The sequence below is a fragment of the Oncorhynchus nerka genome, linkage group LG15 (assembly GCF_034236695.1).
Source record: "Oncorhynchus nerka isolate Pitt River linkage group LG15, Oner_Uvic_2.0, whole genome shotgun sequence".
Taxonomy (NCBI): Eukaryota; Metazoa; Chordata; class Actinopteri; order Salmoniformes; family Salmonidae; genus Oncorhynchus; species Oncorhynchus nerka.
Genome location: NC_088410.1, coordinates 36,802,568 through 36,811,502, shown reverse-complemented (window position 1 = coordinate 36,811,502; position 8,935 = coordinate 36,802,568).

The window sequence follows — 8,935 nt, the reverse complement described above, 5'->3', positions numbered from 1 at the left end:
CTTAACAGGAAGCATAGAAATCGGCACATAGAACAGATCTACCGCTTCTTAGACATGCTTTCAATGAAAATTAAATATATATATATATATATCTCAGCTGGACATAATGACACCACAAAATCCTACAGTGTTGAATAAAAATGTAGTGATTTAAGTGTTTATCCATTTAGGCAAATTGTGAATTAATAAATTGGCGGACAGCCTGTATGCCCTCCCACCTATCTGTTTAATGTCTCAGGTAGCTGCAAAAGCCTGCATGGATAGAATGTGAGAATTGACTCATATTTGCCATATTCCAATAATGTGCCATTGTAATAATTGGATGGTGAAACTTGCCGGCGAAACAGAAAAGCAAGGCGAAGCATTCAGGCATTCTTGAAAGTCAGGACAATCCTTGTCTTGCAAAGAAACAATATTTGTATAGTTTAAAACAATCATTTTGTAAGCATTTAGTAAATGTGAAATAGAGCTTTATAGTTACTTGATAAGGAATTTTAAGGAATACCTAGGATAGGATAAAGTAATCCTTCTCACCCCCCCTTAAAAGACTTAGATGCACTATTGTAAAGTGGCTGTTCCACTGGATGTCATAAGGTGAAAGCACCAATTTGTAAGTCGCTCTGGATAAGAGCGTCTGCTAAATGACTTAAATGTAATGTAAATGTAAATAACATCACCTGCCCGGTGTACCTTCAAAGTTATTAGGCAATCATCATTTATTTGTAAAACACTGTGTCCATAATCGTCTGTCGCAACACTGTTTCCATATCATCGCCAAGCCTATCTCCAACCTTTTTAACCTGTCTCTCCTTTCTGGGGAGGTTCCCATTGCTTGGAAGGCAGCTACAGTTCGTCCTTTATTTAAAGGGGGTGATCAAGCTGATCCTAACTGTTATAGGCCTATTTCTATTTTGCCGTTTATCAAAAGTGTTGGAAAAACTTGTCAATAATCAACTGACTGGCTTTCTTGATGTCTATAGTATCCTCTTGGGTATGCAATCTGGTTTCCGCCCAGGTTATGTATGTGTCACTGCAACTTTAAAGGTCCTCATACCTGTGGATGTATTTCAAGGCCTACCTTCAAACTCAGTGCCTCTTTGCTTGACATCATGGGGAAATCAGCCAAGACATCGGAATAAAAATTGTAGACCTCCACAAGTCTGGTTCATCCTTGGGAGCAATTTCCAAACGCCTGAAGGTACCATGTTCATCTGTACAAACAATAGTACGCTAGTATAAACACCATGGGACCACGCAGCTGTCATACCGCTCAGGAAGGAGACGCGTTCTGTCTCCTAGAGATGAACGTACTGTGGTGCGCAAAGTGCAAATCAATCCCAGAACAACAGCAAAGGACCTTGTGAAGATGCTGGAGGAAACAGGTACAAAAGTATCTATATCCACAGTAAAAATGAGTCCTATATCGACAACCTGAAAGGCTGCTACGCAAGGAAGAAGCCACTGCTCCAAAACCGCCATAAAAAAGCCAGACTACGGTTTGCAACTGGACATGGGAACAAATATCGTATTTTTTGGAGAAATGTCCTCTGATCTGATGAAACAAAAATTGAACTGTTTGACCATAATGACCACTGAAGCACGAGGGTGCCAGCATCGTGTTGTGGGGGTGCTCTGCTGCAGGAGGGACTGGTGCACTTCAAAAAATAGATGTCATTGTGTGGAAGGAAAATGATGTGTATATATTGAAGCAACATCACAAGAAATCAGTCAGGAAGTTAATGCTTGGTCGCAAGTGGGTTTTCCAAATGGGCAATGACCCCAAGCATACTTCCAAAGTTGTGGAGAAATGGCTTAAGGACAACAAAGTCAAGGTATTGGAGTGGCCATCACTAAGCCCTGACCTCAATCCTATAGAAAATCTGTGGGCAGAACTGAAAAAGCGTGTGCGAGCAAGGAGGCATACAAACCTGACTCAGTTTCACCAGCTCTGTCAGGAGGAATGGGCCAAAATTCACCCAACTTATTGTGGGAAGCTTGTGGAAGGCTACCCAAAACGTTTGACCCAAGTTAAACCATTTTAAAGGCAATGCTACCAAATACTAGCTGAGTGTATGTAAACTTCTGACCCACTGGGAATGTGATGAAAGAAATCAAATCTGAAATAAATCTTCCTCTGTACTATTATTCTGACATTTAACATTCTTAAAATAAAGTGGTGATCCTAACTGACCTAAGACAGGTGAATTTTTAACAGGATTAAATATCAGTAATTGTGAAAAACTGAGTTGAAATGTATTTGGCTAAGGTATATGTACATTTCCGACTTCAACTGTACCTCTCTGAGAAAGAGAGGTACAGTCACCAAGGGAGTACCGTAAGGCTCAATCCTAGGCCCCACGCTCTTCTAAATTTACATCAACAACTTAGCTCAGGCAGTAGGAAGCTCTCTCATCCATCTATATGCAGATGATACAGTCTTATACTAAGCTTGCCCTCCCTGGATTTTCTGCTAAATCCTCGACAACAAAGCTTTTTTATTTTCCAACAAGCTTTCTCTACCCTTATCCTTGTATTAAACACCTCCAAAACAAATGTCATGTGGTTTGGTAAGAAGAATGCCCCTCTTCCCACAGGTGTTATTACTATCTCTGAGGGTTTAGAGCTTGAGGTAGTCACCTCATACAAGTACTTGGGAGTATGTCTAGACGGCACACTGTCCTTCTCTCAGCACATATCAAAGCTGCAGGCTAACGTTAAATCTAGACTATGTTTCCTCTATTGTAATCGATCCTCTTTCACCCCAGCTGCCAAACTAACTCTGATTTAGATGACCATCCTACCCATGCTAGATTACGGAGACATAATTTATAGATCGGCAGGTAAGGGTGCTTTCGAGCGGCTAGATGTTCTTTACCATTCAGCCATCAGATTTGCCACCGATGTTCCTGATAGGACACATCACTGCACTCTATACTCCTCTGTAAACTGGTCATCTTTGTATACCCATCGCAAGACCCACTGGTTGAGGCTTATTTATAAAAGAAAAACTCTTAGGCTTCACTCCCTCCTGAGATATCTCCTGCAGCCCTCATCCTCCACATACAACACCCGTTCTGCCATTCACATTCTGTTAAACGTCCCCAAAGCACACACATCCATGGGTCACTCCTCTTTTCAGTTCGCTGCAGCTAGCGACTGGAACGAGCTGCAACAATCACTCAAACTGGACAGCTTTATCTCAATCTCTTCATTCAAAGACTCAATCATGCTCGCTCTTACTGACAGTTGTGGCTGCTTTGTGTGGTGTATTGTTGTCTCTACCTTCTTGACCTTTGTGCTGTTGACTATACCCAATAATGTTTGTACCATGGTTTGTGCTGCTGCCATGTTGTGTTGCTACCATGTTGTTGTTATGTTGTTGCTACCATGCTGTGTTGTCATGTGTTGCTGCCTTGCTATGTTGTTGTCTTTAGGTCTCTCTTTATGAAATGTTGTGTTGTCTCTCTTGTTGTGATGTGTGTTTTGTCCTATATTTATATTGTATTTAAAAAAATATATATTCCAGGCCCTGTCCCCGCAGGAGGTCTTTTGGTAGGCGTAACTGTAAATAAGAATTTGTTCTTAACTGACTTGCCCAGTTAAATAAAGGTTGACAAAATAAAAAATCTACCCCTGTCGAACAGATAGAAATGTTTTTGGGGGTGGGGGGCAACATTGCTTTTGTCGAATAAACCGTGGTTTGTGGAAACCTGCTCTATTGATGAAACTATCCGCCGCCATTGTCGCAACCCCTCTCTTTCATATCGTCTGAGATCCCCAAGAATTGGAAAGCTGCTGCGGTCATCCCCCTCTTCAAAGGGGGAGAAACCCTGGAATAAACTGTTACAGACCAATATCCATTCTGCCCTGCCTATCTAAGGTCTTCGAAAGCAAAGTCAACAAACAGATCACTGACCATCTCGAATCCCACCGTACTTTCTCTGCTGTGCAATATGGTTTCCGAGCCGGTCACGGGTGCACCTCAGCCACTTTCAAGGTACTAAACGATATCATAACCGCCATCGATAAAAGACAGTACTGTGCAGCCGTCTTCATCGACCTGGCCAAGGCTTTCAACTCTGTCAATCACCATATTCTTATCGGCAGACTCAGTAGCCTCAGTTTTTTCTGATGACTGCCTTGCCTGGTTCACCAACTGCGCCAGACCCACTGGCTCCAGGTCATCTACGAGTCCATGCTAGGTAAAGCTCCGCCTTATCTCAGTTCACTGGTCACGATGGCAACACCCACCCGTAGCACGCGCTCCAGCTGGTGTATCTCACTGATTATCCCCAAAGCCAACACCTCATTTGGCCGCCTTTCCTTCCAGTTCTCTGCTGCCTGTGACTGGAACGAATTGCAAAAATCGCTGAAGTTGGAGACTTTTATCTCCCTCACCAACTTTAAACATCTGCTATCTGAGCAGCTAACCGATCGCTGCAGCTGTACATAGTCTATCGGTAAATAGCCCACCCAATTTACCTACCTCATCCCCATACTGTTTTTATTTATTTACTTTTCTGCTCTTTTGCACACCAGTATCTCTACCTGCACATGACCATCTGATCATTTATCACTCCAGTGTTAATCTGCTAAATTGTCATTATTCGCCTACCTCCTCATGCCTTTTGCACACAATGTATATAGACTTTTTTCCCCTTTTTTTCTACTGTGTTATTGACTTGTTTATTGTTTACTCCATGTGTAACTCTGTGTTGTTGTCTGTTCACACTGCTATGCTTTATCTTGGCCAGGTCGCAGTTGTAAATGAGAACTTGTTCTCAACTAGCCTACCTGGTTAAATAAAGGTGAAATTTAAAAAATTAAATGACAGAAGTTAAAAATGATTCCTTAGTTGTTAATTTTCTCGAAATCTAAAGGCACAAACGAGATTCGAGCCAATGTCTTATGTAGATGACCATGTTATTACTCCAATCTCGTGAAAGTGACAAACTGACACTTTTTAATTTTCGTTTAAAAAAGCATATGTATATGGAAGAAGTGCCTTTTTATTTGACTGATTGCACATTGATTTGACTGATTGAGTTTAGCTAGCCAAAGTCGCTTTAACATCGCCTGCATGTGTGATCTGGGTTTTGGATTAGAGAAGCAGTTTCTGCCCATTTTAATACTGTAACGTTACCGTCTTTGGGATCCATTATCTGTCGACTGCATTAAAATGAACATTGGCAAAATGTGATTTGAAGATAGGTGTTAATTGCAAACGTTGGGGGTGGTCACTGTTTGCTTTTGTACATATTTGGTTCCCATCAATTTTGGGGTAAATTGTATTGTTGCTTCTTTCAGTAGACTATTGAGTAGAAGTTGTATCTAATGTAGTGTTCCTGTGTAAACACAATGTGACGTCTAGTACCTGCATTACTGTGTAATGACCTGACTAGATCATAAATGAACAATTGTCCAGACAGAGGCTTGAGTTTGCGAATTGACGGTTTATTGAACCAACTTTACACAGGCTACTGTTTGGGCCGTAGCACACGCCAAATAGATGACAGATAACCCACAAGCCAAATAGATGACAGATAACCCACAAGCCAATCGTGACCTTCTCTTGTGAAGCCCAGACGTAAGAGAGAGAGAGAACAAAGGCTGAACCTGGTCTTAACTTCCAATGCCCAACCCTCCTCCACGCCACTCCGCCAACCACCAGGATGCCCGGCATCAGAACATTCCAGGCATTCCCGTGATTGGCAGATAGCAGGTTGATTGACATGTCGGACCCCGCGAACACCGGGTACTGGTCAGTACAACACAACCACCTCCTAGCCTAGCACATAACACACAGCTGTCTGTGCGGGTCGCTACACAGCCCCCCCAACACAAAGTCCCTCGTCCCCGAGGGAACAAACAAAGTCTCTGAAGCGACCCGGAGGTCTCCTTTGCCTGCGTGGCCGTGATGGTCGCAGAGTGCCCCTCTGGGAACCAGGGGATGAAGGCAGGGATATGGGGGACAAGGAAGCGGGAACGGGTAATACAGTCCGTGGTTCTGGGGAACCACGCGGTGACACAGGGGGAGACAGGGGAGTGGGCTGTCTGGAGCCTTGTCTGCGGCACCTGAGGGTGGGTGCCTGGAGAATGTCATTGCCAGAGAGGGGAATTGTGGGGTTCCTGGGGTTTGGGGAGAAGAGGCCCCTCTGTATGGGGCTAACCTGTCCCGGTGCAGTGCCACCTTTCTCCCCCTGGGAGGAAGCTGCACCCGGTACACAACCTCCCCTACCCTCTCCAGGACACTGCAGGGTCCCACCCAGTGACTGTCCAACTTGGGGCATCTGCCTTTTTTCCTAAGGGGCTGTAGACCCAGACCAGCTCCCCAGCCACAAAGTGCCTTCCCCGGGTGTGCACGTCATAGTTCCTTTTCTGCCTCACACCTGCATTCACCAGCTGCTCTCTGGCGAAGGTGTGGGCTGTCTCCAGGCGGTCCTGGAGTCTCCGGGCATACTCCGGCCCCGGAGGAACATGAGGGCTATCCAGGGGCCGACCAAACGCCATCTCCGCAGGGGTGCGGATCTCTCTCCCCAGCATGAGGAGGGCAGGCGTGCAGGAGGTGGAGTCTTGGACAGCGGAGCGGCATGCCATGAGGACCATAGGCAGGTGCTTGTCCCAGTCACGCTGGTGTTTGGAAGAGACGATGGCCAGCTGCTGTCCAAGCGTTTTGTTGAAGCGCTCCACAAGGCCATCACTTTGAGGATGGAGAGGAGTAGTGCGGGTCTTGTGCATACCCAGCCTCTCACACATGGTGGCGAACACACGGGACTCAAAGTTTCTGCCTTGGTCGCTGTGGATGGACTCTGCAGCTCCAAACCTGCTGAACATCCCCGCTGTCAGGGCGTCGACGATGGTCTCTGCCTCCTGGTCAGGCAGAGCATAGGCCTCGGGCCATTTTGTGAAATAGTCCATGGCCGTGAGCACCCAGCGGTTTCCACTGTCTGTGGTGGGGAACGGCCCAACTACATCCACTCCCACCCTCTCCATGGGAGCCCCCACTGGGAACTGTTGGAGCTGAGCATGAGAGCGGCCTGGGGGCCCTTTCTCGCTGTGCAGTTGTCACAGCGGCGACAAAAGTCCTCCACATCCCTCTTGTGCTGCCCCCAGTAGAAGCCCTGACGGAGACGGCGCAGTGTTTTTGTGACCCCAAAGTGTCCGGTCCCCACCCCCCCATGAGTACTCTGGAGCACAGCCTCCCGCAATGCTTTTGGGACCACCACCTGCCACCTCTCCTCTCCCGTAGCTGACTCCTTCCATGCCCGCTGTAGCACGCCATCAGCCAGCCGCAGTCTCTCAAACTTCGACCACAACCCTTTGGTCGCGAGTGAGAGCGCTGTCACCTCTTCCCATGGTGGCCTCACCTGCGCCTCTACCCACTGTAGCACTGGCTGTAGGTCTGTGTCCCGTCCCTGCTGCTGCCGCCATTCAGCCACGTCGACAGTCTGCAGCTCACAGCAGACAGGCCCGCTCGCCCGACATACTGTGGCACAGACACCCTCCTCTGCCCGCAGCTCTCTCTCCCGTCCCTCTCTCCGTTCACAGTGGCGGCAGCCGTCTGCAGTACAGGGCGTCGGCATTGGAGTGGCGTACCCCTGCCCTGTGCACCACCGTGAAGTCATACGGCTGAAGCTCCTCCAACCAGCGTGCCACCTGCCCCTCTGGCTCTCTGAAAGACATGAGCCACTGGAGAGCAGAGTGGTCAGTCCTTACAGTAAAGGGCAGACCACCCAGGTAGTACTTGAAGTGTTTGACGGAAGCCACAACAGCCAAGAGCTCCCGCCGGGTGACACAGTAGCGGCGCTCATGTTTGTCAAATGTTTTGCTGAAGTACGCCACCACTCTCTCCCCCTCTGGCCCCACCTGGGCCAGCACCCCACCCATGCCCACATTGCTCGCGTCTGTGTCCAGGATAAAGGGCAAGGTGAGGTCAGGGGGGGCGAGCACGGGGCCTCGATCAGTGCACGTTTGAGGGTGTTGAACGCCTCCTCACACTCCACTGTCCAAGTGAAAGCCTTGTCCTTCGGCAGCAGGCGGATCAGTGGAGCAGCAACGCTTGAGAAGCCCCGTACAAACCTCCTGTAGTACGAGGCCAGGCCCAGGAAGCTCTTCAGCTGACGCTGGTCAGTGGGGGTGGGCCAGTCTCTGACAGCCCCTACCTTGTCCTCCATGGTGCTGATCCCCTCCTTCCCCACTCGGTGGCCCAAGAAGGACACCTCTCTCCTCATGAAGTGGCACTTCTCGGGGTGGAGCTTCAGACCTGCGGCAGCCACCCTCTCCAGCACACGCCGTAGCGCCCCCAGGGCTGACTGGAAGGAGCTGCCATGGGCCAGGATGTCATCGAGGTATACCAGACACTGCTGTCGGGGGATGCCATCCAGCACCCTGTCCATCAAACGCTCAAAAGTAGCTGGAGCGTTGCACAGGCCAAAGCACAGGACCTTGAACTGCCAGTGTCCTCTGTTAGTGGAGAACGCAGTTTTGGCTCTGGCCTCTGGGGAGAGGGGCACCTGCCAGTAGCCACTGCGGAGGTCTAGTGAGGAGAACCAGGAGGACCCCTAACCAGGTCCAGCGACTCATCGATACGTGGTATGGGGTATGAGTCCTTCCTGGTTACCTCATTCAGCCGCCTGTAGTCCGCACAGAACCTCAGCTTGCCCCCTTCTTCGGAACCATGACGACTGGCGCCGCCCAGGGGCTGTCTGAGGGCTCAATGAAGTCTGCCCGCTGCATCTCCAACACAGCCTTGTCTGCCGCCTCCTGGCGTGCCAGCGGGATACGGCGGGGACGCATCTTGATGGGTCGAGCATCACCTGTGTCGATCTCATGCTGCACCAGAAGAGTCTGACCCACCTCTTCCTCACTCAACGCAAAGCTGTCTCTGAATTCAAACAGCAACTGCCACAACCGTTCCTGCTGCTCAGGGTCAAGA